This window comes from Dendropsophus ebraccatus, chromosome 1 (genome assembly GCF_027789765.1).
Source record: "Dendropsophus ebraccatus isolate aDenEbr1 chromosome 1, aDenEbr1.pat, whole genome shotgun sequence".
NCBI lineage: Eukaryota > Metazoa > Chordata > Amphibia > Anura > Hylidae > Dendropsophus > Dendropsophus ebraccatus.
In genome coordinates this window covers 23,986,905-24,004,405 of record NC_091454.1, presented here as the reverse complement: position 1 = coordinate 24,004,405, position 17,501 = coordinate 23,986,905, and the positions used below count along the sequence as shown (strand labels likewise).

The 17,501-nt window shown below is 47.3% G+C and overlaps 1 long non-coding RNA gene across 2 annotated transcripts; it reads right to left on the bottom strand.

Moving 5' to 3' along the window:
• Positions 1-203: 203 nt before the first annotated feature.
• Positions 204-17,244, bottom strand: LOC138772833 (uncharacterized). Of its 2 annotated transcripts, none has more exons than XR_011359833.1 (3): positions 17,188-17,244; positions 700-785; positions 204-589 (listed from the first exon to the last, which is right to left on the bottom strand). It is a non-coding gene; the product is annotated as an uncharacterized lncRNA (long non-coding RNA). The 2 variants fall into 2 exon arrangements; XR_011359832.1 differs by lacking the exon at positions 17,188-17,244 and adding an exon at positions 1,013-1,066.
• Positions 17,245-17,501: the final 257 nt, after the last annotated feature.

Below are 17,501 nucleotides of genomic sequence, written 5' to 3'. Positions count from 1 at the left end.
GAGGTCATGTGGTGTAGGGGTAGGTGACATGCAGTTTAGTGTAGGGGCGGGTGTCAAGTAGTGTAGAGGCGGGTGTCAGGTGGTGTAGGGGCAGCTGTCATGCGGTTTAGTGTAGTGGAGGGTGTCATGTGGTGTAGGTGCGGGTGTCAGGTGGTGTAGGAGCGGGTGTCATGTAGTGTTGAGGCGGGTGTCAGGTGGTGTAGGGGCGGGTGTCATGCGGTGTGGGGGCGGGTGTCATGTAGTGTTGAGGCGGGTGTCAGGTGGTGTAGGGGCAGCTGTCATGCGGTTTAGTGTAGGGGAGGGTGTCATGTAATGTAGTGTAGATGCCGGTGCAGGTGTCATACATTACCGGTCTGGATGATGGTGGTCCTCCTTCTCACGTTGTTTCTTCCGCCTGTCGTCTCTTCTCCTTAGCCATGTTGATCTTCTTCATGCTGAATCTCTTTGGAGAGGGACGAATGATGAGGTCTTCATAGAAGCAGGCGCACAGGAGTCTTGCTCGCGGAGATCTTCTGGGCTGGGGCCTCTCCTCGGTCTTGGGCGCTGGTCTGTACTTCTTCTGGGCGTCCTCGTTGGTCATCATGAAGCGCTAAAAGAAAAACAGTAAAGTCAGTGATAGAAATTCTTATGACCCTTTCTAGAAGTATGGAGAGAAGATATTTAGTAACAGGGATCATAGTAGACAGTGTGGTGACTTACGTCCGGCTTGAAGATGGGAGACGGCAGGAACTTCGCAGAGTAGGCCAGAAGCTGGAGGGTCCTCAGATCCGAAGTCTTGGGGTCGACTGAAAAAAAGAGGGAGATAATGGGAACAATCATAAATATACAACAATATACAGTATACAGGCAATCCCCACAACAAGGCCACATGTGGAAGAGGGGCTCCTGGCCCCCCTGAGACACCAAGTCTCCTGGCCATAAGGGGCTTGTTGATGCCATCCTGGCACCTAGTACCCAGGGCACATGTCCCACCAGCCTCCCCCTTCCCAGCTACAGCCCTGAAATATCTTACCGGCAGCGATGTCTCCATAAAGCACGGGAAGGCGTTGATAGAAGCTCTAAAGAAAAGACAATACAGTGAATGTAAACTGTCCTATAGCAGGAATAAGGGGGGACATATCATATGTGTAACCTGTGCGGCTATATAGGGGTCCTATGGGCAGGGGGGTGACCATCATCTAAAGAAAACCAGTATTATCCCCCTACATATGGCAATACATGGTGGTAATGACACCATGGTGCTCAGTAACTGGGGGATTGGGGCCCTGGTGATGATGGGGGTTCCCTATGACTGGTTCCCGCTCTCCTCCCATTAGCAGCTGCACTGGGGCCTCTGGTTTCGGGGTCCCTCCCCCATACTGGGACATTGGGGGCTTAGTAAGAGCCATAAATTCACTGACCGGCAGATAGGCGCGGGCGCCGGCCATCCTCCAGTACTCCTCCGGTGTGGCATCCATGTCACGAAGATGAAGATCCAGGAAATCCATGGTTGAAGTCGCAATCCCAAAAATCGTAGTCGGTAAATCGAAAGCCAAAAGGTCAAAATCCAAAAAGTCCGAATCCAAAAAAAAAAAATCACAATCCGAAAAGTGCTAAAGATCAGCGGGGGCTGTCTGTCGCAGAAAGTCTGTCTTCACTCAACGAGGAGATCCAACAGACAGAGGAGAGTTGCCTAGCAACGTGTTGTTGTTGTTTATTTTCAAATCAAATGATGCTGATGGGTCATGTGACTGACATGTAGAGACCTGTTCACACCAGGCTGCTGTGTTTTTTTTTTTCTTTATTTATACACAATGTTATGTACAACACATATTATATCTGTATAAATAAGGCCCATCTAGGGGATGGACATGGACCCCTTACTACTGTATCTAATAGAAGGGGTCATTCTACAAAATATTTTTAATTAAAATCATAATTTTCATATATATATATATATATATATATATATATATATATATATATATATATATAGCAAAAAAAGAAGTTCATCACCAGATCGGCATATACCATTAAAATCCCATATCTTATTTGGAGATCTTCACATCAGGACAGTAATATTAAAAAGTTGACGCGTTTCAGCGCTCCTCGTGCCTTGTTCACAACTGAAGCATGCTTCAGTTGTGAACAGGGCGCGAGAAGCGCTGAAACGCATCAACTTTTTAATATTACTGTCCTGATGTGAAGATTTTCAAATAAGATATGGAATTTTAATGGTATATGCCGATCTGGTGATGGACTTCTTTCTTTGGTATGCTGTGACCCTGGCTCCGGGTCTTACTGTGCACCGATGGCAATACCACAGCAGGTGAGCTGACCAACAAACAGACTCTCGATTATATATATATATATATATATATATATATATATATATATATATATATATATATATATAATTTGTCATTTTTACAAAAGCAGCGCCCCTCTTGTACGTTGGTTGTATCTAGTATTGCAGCTCAGTGATGGACACCTGACTGAGATCAGTACCAGACAAATAACAAACCAACAACCAATCACAGCTCAGCTGTCAAATATTAAATACGATTGTTGTCATCATTGTGTTTATTACACGGAACGATAATCGGCCGCATTGGGACGATTCGTCCGATTATCGTTCCGTGTAATAGTACCCTCACCAAACAGTTAACAGTCCTTTTAAAGACTAGTAGTCTGTCAGTGTGACTAAAAAAGAGCTAGTTCTATAAAATATAACTGTATTGTACAGAATAGTATACTGGTATATAGCTTTTAATAGTCATATCCACAATAGTCCACATAGTCATATCCACAAGTATCAGGACAGTGCTTTTTATGATGAGTAGTTTCAGTGTGTAAAAAAAAAAAAAAAAAGCTAATTTCATAGAATATACCAGTATTGTACGGAATACTATACTGGTAAGTAGCTAGTGCTTGGGGGATCGGTGGACACGATGCTGGTGCCTCCTGAACCATAATTACAGACTGGGTGGTGGAAAACAGACTGGACGCGTTATCCACCATTCACGTCAACAGCTGCTCATGCTGCTCTGCATTCATTAGTGGCGTACTGGGTATACCTGTTTATTCCATCTCGGTATCATTCGGGGACCCACCACCATCGTGCTGACCACCACCAGCATGCCCTGGCACATATAGCTGGGATGAAGGCTGTGCTTCTCTATGAGCACCTGTGAGTCACACCACTGCCTCCCGCCTTGAACCCCCCTCCCCCACCACACACACACACACACTCACTATTTTTTGTGAGGGTCACAACAGGACTTCACCCCCACAATTTTTGAGAGGGTCACAGTAGGCTCTCAACCATACCTCCCAACTTTTGCAAAGAGCAAAGAGGGACATGTGTGCCGCGGTCTTCATAGCCACGCCCCCATAGTGACCCTCCATAGCCACGCCCCCATATCAACCCTCCATAGCCACTCCCCTACAGTCACCACATGCTGCTGACTGAATAGTGCCCTATACAGTATCCAATCCACCCAAAAATGCCCTATACAGTATCCAATCCCCCATTATAGTGCCCCACATAGTATCCAATCCCCCAATAGTGCCACACATAGTATCCAATCCCCCCAACAGTGACACACATAGTATCCAATCCCCCAATAGTGCCACACATAGTATCCAATCCCCCCAACAGTGCCACACATAGTATCCAATCCCCCCAATAGTGCCACACATAGTATCCAATACCCCATATAGTGCCTCACATAGTATCCAATGCCCCCATATAGTGCCCCACATAGTATCCAATGCCCCCATATATGCCCCACATAGTAGCCAATCCCCCATATAGTGCCCCACATAGTAGCCAATCCCCCATATAGTGCCTCACATAGTATCCAATGCCCCCATATAGTGCCCCACATAGTATCCAATGCCCCCATATATGCCCCACATAGTAGCCAATCCCCCATATAGTGCCCCACATAGTAGCCAATGCCCCCATATATGCCCCACATAGTAGCCAATCCCCCATATAGTGCCCCACATAGTATCCAATGCCCCACATAGTAGCCAATGCCCCCATATAGTGCCCCACATAGTAGCCTATGCCCCCATATAGTGCCCTACATAGTAGCCTATGCCCCCATATAGTGCCCCACATAGTAGCCAATGCCCCCATATAGTGCCCCACATAGTAGCCAATCCCCATATAGTGCCCACATAGTAGCCAACCCCCATATAGTGCCCCACATAGAAGCCATAGTAGCGCATGAGGAAAGAGGAGCTTATCCTCTTAAACATCCGCAGGACAACAGGTGGAAGCTGGGTGAATGATACAGCCTTGTGAGCGATTTTGTACCAGCACCCTGAATAAAGATGTCTACTTATGGATTCATGACCAGAGTTCAGGGATTCCTTTTATCTAAGAGCCCCGATATATGAAGGACAGCTGTCCAGAGGTGCAAAGGTACCGGGGTGAAAACACCAAGTCTTTCTCACTACTATTTTTAATATGGCCCCACATAGCAGCCAATCCCCCCATATAGTGCCCCACATAGTAGCCAATCCCAATATAGTGCCCCACATAGTAGCCAATCCCCCCCATATAGTGCTCCACATAGTAGCCAATCCCCATATAGTGCCCCACATAGCAGCCAATCCCCCATATAATGCCCCACATAGTAGCCAATCCCCATATAGTGCCCCACATAGTAGCCAATCCCCCCATATAGTGCCTCATATAGTAGCCAATCCCCATATAGTGCCCCACATAGTAGCCAATCCCCATATAGTGCCCCAAAAATAGCCAATGCCCCCATATATGCCCCACATAGTAGCCAATCCCCCATATAGTGCCCCACATAGTAGCCAATGCCCCCATATATGCCCCACATAGTAGCCAATCCCCCATATAGTGCCCCACATAGTAGCCAATCCCCCATATAGTGCCCCACATTGTAGCCAATGCCCCCATATAGTGCCCCACATAGTAGCCAATGCCCCCATATAGTGCCCCACATAGTAGCCAATGCCCCATATAGTGCCCACATAGTAGCCAATGCCCCCATATATGCCCCACAAAGTAGCCAATCCCCCATATAGTGCCCCACATAGTAGCCAATGCCCCCATATATGCCCCACATAGTAGCCAATCCCCCATATAGTGCCCCACATAGTAGCCAATGCCCCCATATAGTGCCCCACATAGTAGCCAATGCCCCCATATAGTGCCCCACATAGTAACCAATGCCCCCATATAGTGCCCCATATAGTAGCCAATCCCCCATATAGTGCCCCACATAGTAGCCAATGCCCACATATATGCCCCACATAGTAGCCAATGCCCCATATAGTGCCCACATAGTAGCCAATCCTCCATATAGCGCCCCACATAGTAGCCAATCCTCCATATAGTGCCCCACATAGTAGCCAATGCTCCCATATAGTGCCCCACATAGTATCCAATACCCCATTTAGCGCCCCACATAGTAGCCAATCCCCCCATATAGTAGCCAATCCCCCATATAGTGCCCACATAGTAGCCAATGCCCCCATATATGCCCCACATAGTAGCCAATCCCAATATAGTGCCCCACATAGTAGCCAATCCCCCCCCATATAGTGCCCCACATAGTAGCCAATCCCCATATAGTGCCCCACATAGCAGCCAATCCCCCATATAGTGCCCCACATAGTAGCCAATCCCCATATAGTGCCCCACATAGTAGCCAATCCCCCCATATAGTGCCTCATATAGTAGCCAATCCCCATATAGTGCCCCACATAGTAGCCAATCCCCATATAGTGCCCCAAAAATAGCCAATGCCCCCATATATGCCCCACATAGTAGCCAATGCCCCATATAGTGTCCACATAGTAGCCAATCCCCCATAAAGTGCCCCACATAGTAGCCAATGCCCCCATATAGTGCCCCACATAGTAGCCAATGCCCCATATAGTGCCCACATAGTAGCCAATCCCCCATATAGTGCCCCACATATTAGCCAATGCCCCCATATAGTGCCCCACATAGTAGCCAATGCCCCCATATAGTGCCCCACATAGTAGCCAATGCCCCATATAGTGCCCACATAGTAACCAATCCCCCATATAGTGCCCCACATAGTAGCCAATGCCCCCATATATGCCCCACATAGTAGCCAATGCCCCATATAGTGCCCCACATATTATCCAATCCCCCATATAGTGCCCACATAGTAGCCAATCCCCCATATAGTGCCCACATAGTAGCCAATGCCCCCATATATGCCCTACATAGTAGCCAATCCCCCATATAGTGCCCCACATAGTAACCAATCCCCCATATAGTGCCCCACATAGTAGCCAATCCCCCCATATAGTGCCCCACATTGTAGCCAATCCCCCATATAGTGCCCCACATAGTAGCCAATGCCCCCATATAGTGCCCCACATAGTAGTCAATGCCCCATATAGTGCCCACATAGTAGCCAATCCCCCATATAGTGCCCACATAGTAGCCAATGCCCCCATATAGTGCCCCACATAGTAGCCAATGCCCCCATATAGTGCCCCACATAGTAGCCAATGCCCCATATAGTGCCCACATAGTAGCCAATCCCCCATATAGTGCCCCACATAGTAGCCAATTCCCCCATATATGCACCACATAGTAGCCAATGCCCCATATAGTGCCCCACATATTATCCAATCCCCCATATAGTGCCCACATAGTAGCCAATGCCCCCATATATGCCCCACATAGTAGCCAATGCCCCCATATAGTGCCCCACATAGTATCCAATACCCCATATAGCGCCCCACATAGTAGCTAATCCCCCCATATAGTAGCCAATCCCCCATATAGCTCCCCACATAGTAGCCAATCCCCCCATTTGTGTGGCCCGACCAGAAAATTAATAAACCAGTAACTCACCTGTCCGCCGGTCCCAGCAGCTCCTCTCCCGGCAGAGCGCGCACTCCTGTCATCCTCCGAGGCGGGCAGCTGGGTATACAGACACTGACTGTGCCGGAAGTAATCCATGATAGAGGCTGCAGGTCACTTCCGGCACAGTCAGTGTCTGTATACCCCGCTGCCCGCCCCGGAGGATGACGGGAGTGCGCGCTCTGCCGGGAGAGGAGCTGCTTGGACCGGCGAACAGGTGAGTTACTGGTTTATTGTTTTTTTTCGGTGGGGCCACATATAATGCGGGACACTGGGTGCCATTCCGGGACCACGGGACAGCACCCAGAAAACGGGACTGTCCCGTGGAATCCGGGACAGTTGGGAGCTATGTCTCAACCATAAAAGTTTTTAGAGGATCACAACAGGCTCTCATCCACAATTTTTAACAGGGTCACAACAGGTTAATACTAGAGATAAGCGAATACGATTCGATCGAGTAGGTATTCAAAAGATTGGAATTCAATTAAGTAGTGAGGCGAATATGCGGGAAACATTCAAAAGCCCTCCCATCACAGTTGCCACTTTTTTAATCTAATCACCATGCAGGGAGGCCGTGAGGGACCCTGGGAGTACGCACGCAGCATGAAAACAGTGTCTACCCTCATTGGATGGCTGAACCACATGACCTCGAATCTTAAATACTTGCCACCCGCTTCTCGACCGCAGATGCGCTTTCAACCTAGTCAGGAAAAGATCTTGCAGCAGGGAGAGATAGGTTTTAGTAGCGTTTTGGTTAGGCAGGATTACTACAGAACCCAGAAGTCCTTTTCAGGGCTAAGATCAAGCGAAAAAGTCATTTCTGAATCCAAAGCATTTCTCACTGCTAAGAAATAGATGATATAACAGCAGCAGCATCAGCAGGTGTATTCATTCCAGTACCCTGTGTGTACAAGTGACTTATAGTGTCCCTGGTTTAGGCCACTAAGGGCACGTTATACATATTGTTCCAGTAGCCCAGTAAAAGGCACGTGATACATACTGTTCCAGTAGCCCAGTAAAAGGCACATGATACATATTGTTCCAGTAGCCCAGTAAAAGGCACGTTATACATACTGTTCCAGTAACTTTCGTACAGCATGACACGTGATACACGCGAATAACATGACACTCTACAGACACACATTGGAATCATGTATGTACCGCTGTGCAAGAAATATGAAGGGAATGTGTGAACATTGCCGTAAATGCTCGCAAAGCGCTCGCATTATACTGCGATTTTGGGGTGTTGGGTGCACCCAGGCATGCTCCCCTTAATGTCCCAGTGTTATTCTGGAGGTGTTTGCATTGTTTAGGGAGGTTTCATGGGGGACTGGGTGCCTATTCGATTCGAATTCTCGAAAGTCGAATATTTCACTACTTACTCATCTCTAGTTAATACCCAAAGTTATAAGGAGGGTCACAACAGGCTTTTGTGCCAAATTTTCGACAGGGTCACAACAGACTCTTATTCTTGCAAGAAAGTAGTTGGTGGAACTATTAGGCTAGGGTCACACATAGTAAGATAAAAGCAGATTAAGAAAAAAAAATAACAACAACAAACAACGGCCGTATTTTGTACATTTAACTGTGTGTGCTCCTGATTAGATGTGCCAGTCCTGAAGCATGTACGTGCCCAGTACAAGCCTATGGGTCAGAAAATGTATTCAGGTTTCCTGTTAAGAATCCGAATACGTTTTCCTGACATGTTTATGGGGCCTAATACATTGTATATTGGTTTAGCCAGGTTTAAAAAACAAAAACAAAGCTACTTTCTTGCAAAAACAGCACCAACCCTGTCCTCAGGCTGTGTGTGGTATTACAATTTAGCTCCCTTCACTTCAATGGAACTGAGCTGCAAAACCCACATCCAAACCGAGAACAGGAGATGTGCTGTATCTGGAAGAAAGTGGCCATATTTTTCTACACATGGACAACCCCTTTAAGACTGTTTTTTGTCTCAAGGCGCCCATAGACCTTATACTAAAGTCAGCCACCTGCGGATTCAGCCAACTGTATAAGGAGTATGGGGGGACTCCTCCTGACATGATCTGTGGTAGAGATGAGCGCAGCTTGTGCATACTGAATACCAGTGGCTAAAGAAGTTTGATGTGGCCCTAAGGCTGCCTGGAAAATATGCATACAGCCATAGGCCATAGGATGTATCCATGTTTTCCCAGACTCACTAGGGCTGCATCCAACTTCTTCAGCCACTATAATCAAATGCTGAACGATCGGACTGGAGCATGTTCGAGTTGAGATCACCTCTAGTCAATGAAGATTCCGGAGTCCCCCATACACCTTTTATGGGTTCACGCACAATGGATTTTTACTCTTTTGTTTTGGGAGAAATAAGCCGCCACCACTGACTGCAGGACATAGGGGGAGATGTAACAAGCAGTATTACAGTATCAGCGGCCTGTGTTGCCCATAGCAACCAATCACAGCTCAGATTTCATACATGCATGACCTCTGATAAAATGGAAGCGGAGCTGTAATTGGTTGCTATGGGCAACAGAATATTTTTAAAGGTAACCCACCATTATAAAATCACCCCTGCAGCTATGAATCCATTACTACATGGCCCCGAGCACTGTGTCCAGACATATAAGGGTCCGTTTACACAGAAAGATTATCTGACAGATTATCTGCCAAAGATTTGAAGCCAAAGCCAGGAACAGACTATAAACAGAGATCAGGTCATAAAGGAAAGCCTGAGATTTTTCCTCTTTTCAAATCCATTCCTGGCTTTGGCTTCAAATCTTTAGCAGATAATCTGTCAGATAATCTTTCTGTGTAAATTGACCCTAATGCTGTGTTTACACGGAACGATTATCGTTCGAATTTTCGCAATAATGATCGCATTTGAGCAATAATCGTTCCGTGTAAACACAGCAAACGATCAAGCGACAAGCGAAAGATCGTTCATTTTGATCTTTCAACATGTTCTCAAATCGTTGTTCGTTCGCTAAAAATTCACAGATCGCTTCGTGTAAACAGTTTTTTAACAATTTACCCTATGTAAAAGATGAGCTTAAGCGATCTTGAAAAAGTTCGCAATAACGATTTTTCTTACGATTTATCTAACAATTTATTAGTGTAAACGCTGATCGTTATAAAAACAAATCGTTGCTTCAAAATCGTTAAACGATCGATTGGGCGAATTATCGCTCCGTGTAAACGCAGCATAATGCTGCGTTTACACGGAGCGATAATTCGCCCAATCGATCGTTTAACGATTTTGAAGCAACAATTTGGTTTTTATAACGATCAGTGTTTAGATGAATAAATCGTTAAAAAAATCGTTAGAAAACTCGTAAGAAAAAAACGTTATTGCGATCGTTTGTACGATCGCTTAAGCCCATCCTTTACATAGGGTAAATCGGTGAAGACTGTTTACACGAAGCGATGTGCGAATTTTCAGCGAACGACGATTTAAGAACATGTTGAAAGATCAAAATGAACGATTTCTTGCTCGTCATTTGATCATTTGCTGGGTTTACACGGTACGGTTATCGCTCAAATGCGATCGTTTATGCGAAAATTCGAACGATAATCGCAGCATTAGACGGTACAATATATCGTACGGAAATTCGTTTTGCGATCGCTTAAAGCCTATCTCACACATTGATTAAATTGGCGAACGACGGAACGATCTGCACACGGAACGATCTGCAAATTTTTTGCGAACGATCAACGACTATTTGAGAAAATGAACGATTTCTCGCTCGTAGTTTGATCGTTCGCTGCGTTTACACATACTATTATCGTTCGAATTCGATCAGTATCGTGCGAATTCGCGCGATAATCGTTCCGTGTAAACTTCCGTGTAAACGCAGCATTAGTAATCACTATAAACATTACTTATATGGCCCGCTTGGCAGCTGTGACTAGGTAGCAGCAGTTAGGGTCCATCTACACAGAAAGATTATCTGCCAAAGATTTGAAGCCAAAGCCAGGAATGGATTTGAAAAGAGGAGAAATCTCAGGCTTTTCTTTATGACCTGATCTCTGTTTATAGTCTGTTTCTGGCTTTGGCTTCAAATCTTTGGCAGATAATCTGTCAGATAATCTTTCTGTGGAAGCAAAATATGCTGCGTTTACACGGAACAATAATCGTTCGAATTTGCACGATAACGATCGAATTCGAACGATAATCGTACGTGTAAACGCAGCGAACGATAGAACGACGAGCGAGAAATCGTTCATTTTGATCTTTTATCTTGTTCTTAAATCGTCGTTCGTCGTTTGCAAAAAACCCCCACCGCACCGATCGCCACCCCCGCCGCCCCGATCGCCACCTCCGCCGCCGCTCTGATCCCCACCCCCGCCTCTCTGATCGCACCCCCCCACACCGCCGCTCCAATCGCCCGCCGCCGCTCCGATCACCCCCGCCACCCCCGCCACGAGCATACGTTACCTGCTCTGCATAGCAGGTCTTCGAAATCCCCGGCTCCCCTCTTTAGTGCATTGATTGGCTGAAGAGGGGAGGCGGGAATTTCAAACGTGCGCCTCTTCAGCACTGATTGGCTGAAGAGGAGCCGTTTGAAATTCGGATCGGAGTGGCGGGGGCGATCAGAGAGCGGCGGCGGCGGGGGTGGCGATCGGAGAGTCGGCGGGGGGGAGTGGTTTGGAGCGGAGGGGGTGGCGATCGGAGCGGCGGCGGGGGGGGGGGAGTGGTTTGGAGCAGAGGGGGTGGCGATCGGAGCGGCGGCGGGGGTGGCGATCGGGGCGGCACAGGGGGCTGCGGTTGACCGTGGGGCCGGGCTGCGGATGAGCGCAAAACGATTTTCCGTACGATATATCGTACCGTCTAAACGCTGATCGTTATGGAAAAGAAATCATTACTCAGACATCGTTAATCGTACGATCAGGCCAATTATCGTTTTGTGTAAACCCAGCATTACAAAGTATGTTTTCAGGCCCTATAGGTAACACCCACAGCAATTACTTATATGTCTGGACACAGTGCTCAGCCATATAGTAATGGATTTATAGCTGCGGGGGCGATTTTATTATGAGTGGTTTACTTAAATGTAAGATAGTCAGATGAATGTCCCCCAGCTGTGTGTAGGTCCAGGCTGGTGGAAGGTATGACTGGGGCAGCCAGCAGGGGGCACTATCACACACACACAGGCACCTAGTACATGTAGTCATACTGCCTCTTCCTCAGAGCAGATCCCATAAGTAGTGAATTACAGTAGGTGTGCTCCCTGATACTGCCGCCATGTTATGGGGTCCTGCTACACTACTGGGGGTCCTGGCACTCTCTATGTATGGGGGGGGGGGGGGGGGGCTATAGGAGACGCACTATAGAGAGGTTATAGTTGTCACAATTATGGAGAAGGATCTGTGGCTGTCAATGTTGGGTGGAGGGGAGGGCTGTAGCTGTCACTGTTGTGGGGGTCTATAGCTGTCACTGTTGTGGGGGTCTATAGCTGTCACTGTTGTGGGGGGTCTATAGCTGTCACTGTTGCGGGTGGTCTATAGCTGTCACTGTTGTGGGGGGTCTATAGCTGTCACTGTTGCGGGTGGTCTGTAGCTGTCACTGTTGTGGGGGTCTATAGCTGTCACTGTTGTGGGGGGTCTATAGCTGTTACTGTTGTGGGGGGTCTATTACTGTCACTGTTGTGGGGGTCTATAGCTGTCACTGTTGTGGGGGGTCTATAGCTGTCACTGTTGCGGGTGGTCTATAGCTGTCACTGTTGTGGGGGGTCTATTACTGTCACTGTTGTGGGGGGTCTATAGCTGTTACTGTTGTGGGGGGGTCTATTACTGTCACTGTTGTGGGGAGTCTGTAGCTGTCACTGTTGTGGGGGGTCTATAGCTGTTACTGTTGTGGAGGGGGTGTCTATAGCTGTCACTGTTGTGGGAGGTCTATTACTGTCACTGTTGTGGGTGGTCTATAGCTGTCACTGTTGTGGGGGGTCTATAGCTGTCACTGTTGTGGGGGGTCTATTACTGTCACTGTTTTGGGTGGTCTATAGCTGTCACTGTTGTGGGTGGTCTATAGCTGTCACTGTTGTGGGGGGTCTATAGCTGTTACTGTTGTGGGGGTCTATAGCTGTCACTCTTGTGGGGGGTCTATTACTGTCACTGTTGTGGGGGTCTATAACTGTCACTCTTGTGGGGGGGTCTATTACTGTCACTGTTGTGGGGGATCTGTAGCTGTCACTGTTGTGGATAAGGATCATCTGATCATATCAGAATTAACCCTTTAAACAATCATTCCCATTCCCGCCTTCTTGCTTTACACTGCAGCTCACTTTATTTTCCTATTTGATGCCTTCTTTTATGCCGTGATCGTCTCCCTTCCAGCCTCACTATGTACCACGTGACCAGGGACTTACTAGAAACCAAACCCCTCCAAAGACACTGCTTTATACAGTTTAAGGAGGGGTTTCCAAGTGTATTCTATTACATGTACCCAGGGGCAGATTAACTTTACTATAGGCCCCTGGCTGTTTACCAAGCCTGCCCCCCCCCCCCCCCACTGTAACTATAGCAGCACTACCATGGTGTTCATAGTACAGCATAGATAATGTCATGTTGCCCTGATTTGTGCAAAATTGTGGTAAAAAAGTAATGATTTTTTGCAAATCATGACAGAACTGTAACCCGAAGACAATACACCACTGAAAGTATAAGTCTTTTTGGGTGGCCATGGGCCTCCAGGACCCAAAAAGGGCCTATTATAATCCATAGCTGCATGTACCCCTAACACATTATTATGAGGGAGCGCCAATGCTCCCCTTATGCCCTGTCATCTGTGATGTCTGAAATCTAAATAAAGTTGTTCAAACTGCAAGACATGTCAGACGTTTCTTTTTTGCCACCGAGACGATTTCTTTGATCCACCTTATATAATCCTGGAGTTTGGACGTAGATCTGGACAATTGTACTGACTTCCTATAACCAAGCCCAGAAGTCCAGCACTGTCCCCATTGTCCCCATCCCAGTGATCAATATCTGTCTCACTGATTACAGTTTATCCTCCCCCCCCCCCCCAGAAACAGCGCCACGTCTGTCCAGAGGACATATCTGGTATTACAGCTCAGCCACATTCATATGAATCAGCCAATCAGAAATTTCCCATCAGGACATGATTGATGACATAGGATGCTGTATGAGAGGCTGCAGTGCGGTTCTGGCATCATTTCCTGCACGGAGAGTGGGCTGTACACACAGACCCTACACATCTAGGTAGGTGGGTGTTACTAGCGCGTGTTACTCGGCCCTATAACCAGTTACCTCAGTTATTAAAGGGCTATCCAGGCTTAGAAAAACATGGCCACGTCCCTCCAGATACAGCACGGCTCCTGTCCGTTCTGGTGGGAGTTTTGTAGCTCAGTTCCATTGAAGTGAATGGAGCTGAATTGTAATACCACACACAACCTGAGGACAGGGGTGGTGCTGTTTTTACAAGAAAGTAGCTGTGTTTTTTTTTAATCCTGGTTAAACCTCTTAAAGGGAAACATAAAGCATCTAACCAGCTGATATGTCCCTATAGCACGGGAACTGGGGATGAAGGTAACTTTCTTACTTTCATCCTTAATACTGTTTTCCATATATTAGTAGTTTATTTCATATGCTGGTGAGACATTTTGGTGCACTGGGGGAAGTACCACCCTCTGTGCACTGATCCATCCCCGGCCGTCCCGATCCACTTAATGAATATTGGGGCAGTGCTTTGCTCTGCTAATGATTGTTAGGAATGGTGAGCTGGCCCGGGTGTATCTGTGTGGAGGGTGGTAGCCCCGCCGCCAGTGCACCAAAACACCTAGTAAGAATATGAAATAAACTACTATTATGCATAAAACGGGGCCGAGGATAAATGTAAGAAAATTACCTTCAACACCCTGTGTGCTATAGGAATATAACAATAGGGGAGATACTTCTAACCTGCTAATTATTTTCCATTAAAGGCGTCTTCCCGCGTCAGCTTGTTATGTGCTATCTATAGGATAGGGGATAACAAGTTGATTACTGGGGGTCTGACTGCTGGGGTCCCCACCCATTCCAAGATTGCAGATGTCCCTGTAATGAATGAATAGAGCTCTCACCGTGTCTTACACTCCATTCATTCTCTATGGGGACACTGGACGCTTCTGAGTTCAGCATTTGGAAGTGTTCAGTGACCCCATAGAGACTGGATGGAGCACAAGCCGCGGTGGCAGCGCAGATATGGTGAGCGCTCCATTCATTGCAGGGAGGATTGTGTCCCCATTCTTGGGGTCCCCAGTGATCAGCTTGTTATGCCCGATCCTGTGGAAAAAGGACAACAAGCTGAGATGGGAATACCCCTTTCCCAGCCGCACACTTCATGTAAATGTCGGTCACTGCTCATTCACCTGATTCTTCCCCCAGCTCCACCATATACATCCATGATTATTTCAGTAGGGTCCAGAGAACAAGTGGCTCACACCCTACAGGAAGAATCATGGTGAATATTTGGGGTTTTAGTATTTTTGATGGAAAGAAAAGAGACGCACATTGTACTGATGTAACCATCAAAAATATTAGAAACTCCAATGGATCCCAAAGACACAAATGTGACTTCTTAAAGGGGCTGTACAGGATTATAAGACATGGCGGCTTTCTTCCAGAAATAACACCACCCCTGTCTATGGGTTGTGAGCGGTATTAGGCTATGTTCACACTACGTAAAAGTACGGTGTGCAACACTGCCGATTCTTCTATGGGATCCCTGCCGGAGCATATACACATAGTATACGCTCTGGCCGGGATCCCATGTGGCGCCGCAAAGAACTGACATGTCAGTTTTCTGCGGCCGCACTTCACTGAATTGCGGGCGCAGAAAGAACTGTCAGTTCACACAATGAAGCGAGCAGCTCCGGCCGCTTGCTTCATTGTGTGCTATAGGGGGTTCTGATGCGGGCGCACACTGATGCCGGGATGATCTTTGCAGAACCGGCCGTTCTCTTACGTAATGTGAATGAGGCCAAGGTGCAATACACAATCTATAGACAGGTGCGGTGTCATTTTTGGGAGAAAGTAGCCATTTTTTCTAATCCTGTACTGCCCCTTTAATAATTCCCATCTCTCTATAGGAAATACCTCAGTGCGTGCAAATGAAAATTTTAATTTCAAGAAAAAAACGAGACGACACACAATATATGGGTATAATTTAGAATTTATTTCTGAATTGGTTATGTTGTTGTAATGGGATCCCTACGCTGTTGATCCAGAAGAAGGCGAAAACCTCTGGACACCGGGGTCAATTTGTGTCACAGGGGGAAAATTCCTTCTTGACCCCAAATGGCGGCGATCGGTCCGAGGACCCTGGATCAAAGCTGCTAATGTGTGTAACTAACTGGGGGCTGATAGTAGTGTAGGGGTGGGTGTCATGTGGTGTAGGGGCAGGTGTCATGCGGTGTAGGTGACATGCATGCAGTGTAGGGGCAGGGGTCATGCGATGTAGGGGCAGGTGACATATGTAGGTTAGTCTCATGCGGTGTAGGGGCGGGTGTTATGCGGTGTAGGGGCGGGTGTTATGCGGTGTAGGGGTAGGTGACATACATGCAGTGTAGGGGCGGATGTCGTGCGGTGTAGGGTCAGGTGTCATGCAGTGTAGGGGTGAGTGTAATGTAATGTAGTGTAGATGCAGCTGTCATACATTACCGGATGATGGTTCTCCTCCTTCTCATGGTGTTTCTTCCTACCGCCTTCGCTTCCTGCTGGTGCCTTCTCCTCTGTCGTCACTGGTCCTCTTTCTCTTCAGGTTGTATCTCACTTCAGGGGGATAGTAAATGATGTCATCTTCATCCAGGCCGTCGAACAGCTGTCTTGCTCTCTCAGATCTTCCGGGCTGGGGCCTCTCCTCGGTCTTGGGCGCTGCTCTGTACTTCTTCTGGGCGTCCTCGTTGGTCATCATGAAGCGCTAAAAGAAAACAGTAAAGTCAGTGATAGAAATTCTTCTAAAACTTTCTAGTACAGTTAGAAGATATTTAGTAACAGGGATCATGGAAAACAGTGTGGTGACTTACGTCCGGCTTGAAGATGGGAGACGGCAGGAACTTTGCAGAGTAGGCCAGAAGCTTGAGGGTCCTCACATCTGCAATCTTGGGGTTGACTAAAAACAAGAAGGAGATAATGGGATCAATCATAAATATGCAAAATATACAGTATACAGGCAATCCCCACAACAAGGCCACATGTGGAAGAGGGGCTCCTGGCCCCCCTGACACACCAAGTCTCCTGGCCATAAGGGGCTTGTTGATGCCATCCTGGCACCTAGTACCCAGGGCACATGTCCCACCAGCCTCCCCCTTCCCAGCTACAGCCCTGAAATATCTTACCGGCAGCGATGTTTCCATAAAGCACGGGAAGGCGTTGATAGAAGATCTAAAGAGAAGAGAATACAGTGAATGTAAACTGTCCTATAGCAGGAATAAGGGGGACGTATCATATGTGTAACCTGTGCGGCTATATAGGGGTCCTATGGGCAGGGGGGGCGACCATCATCTAAAGAAAACCACTATTATCCCCTACATATGGCAATACATGGTGGTAATGACACCATGGCGCTCAGTAACTGGAGGATTGGGGCCCTGGTGATGATGGGGTTTCCCTATGACTGGTTCCTGCTCTCCTCCCATTAGCAGCTGCACAG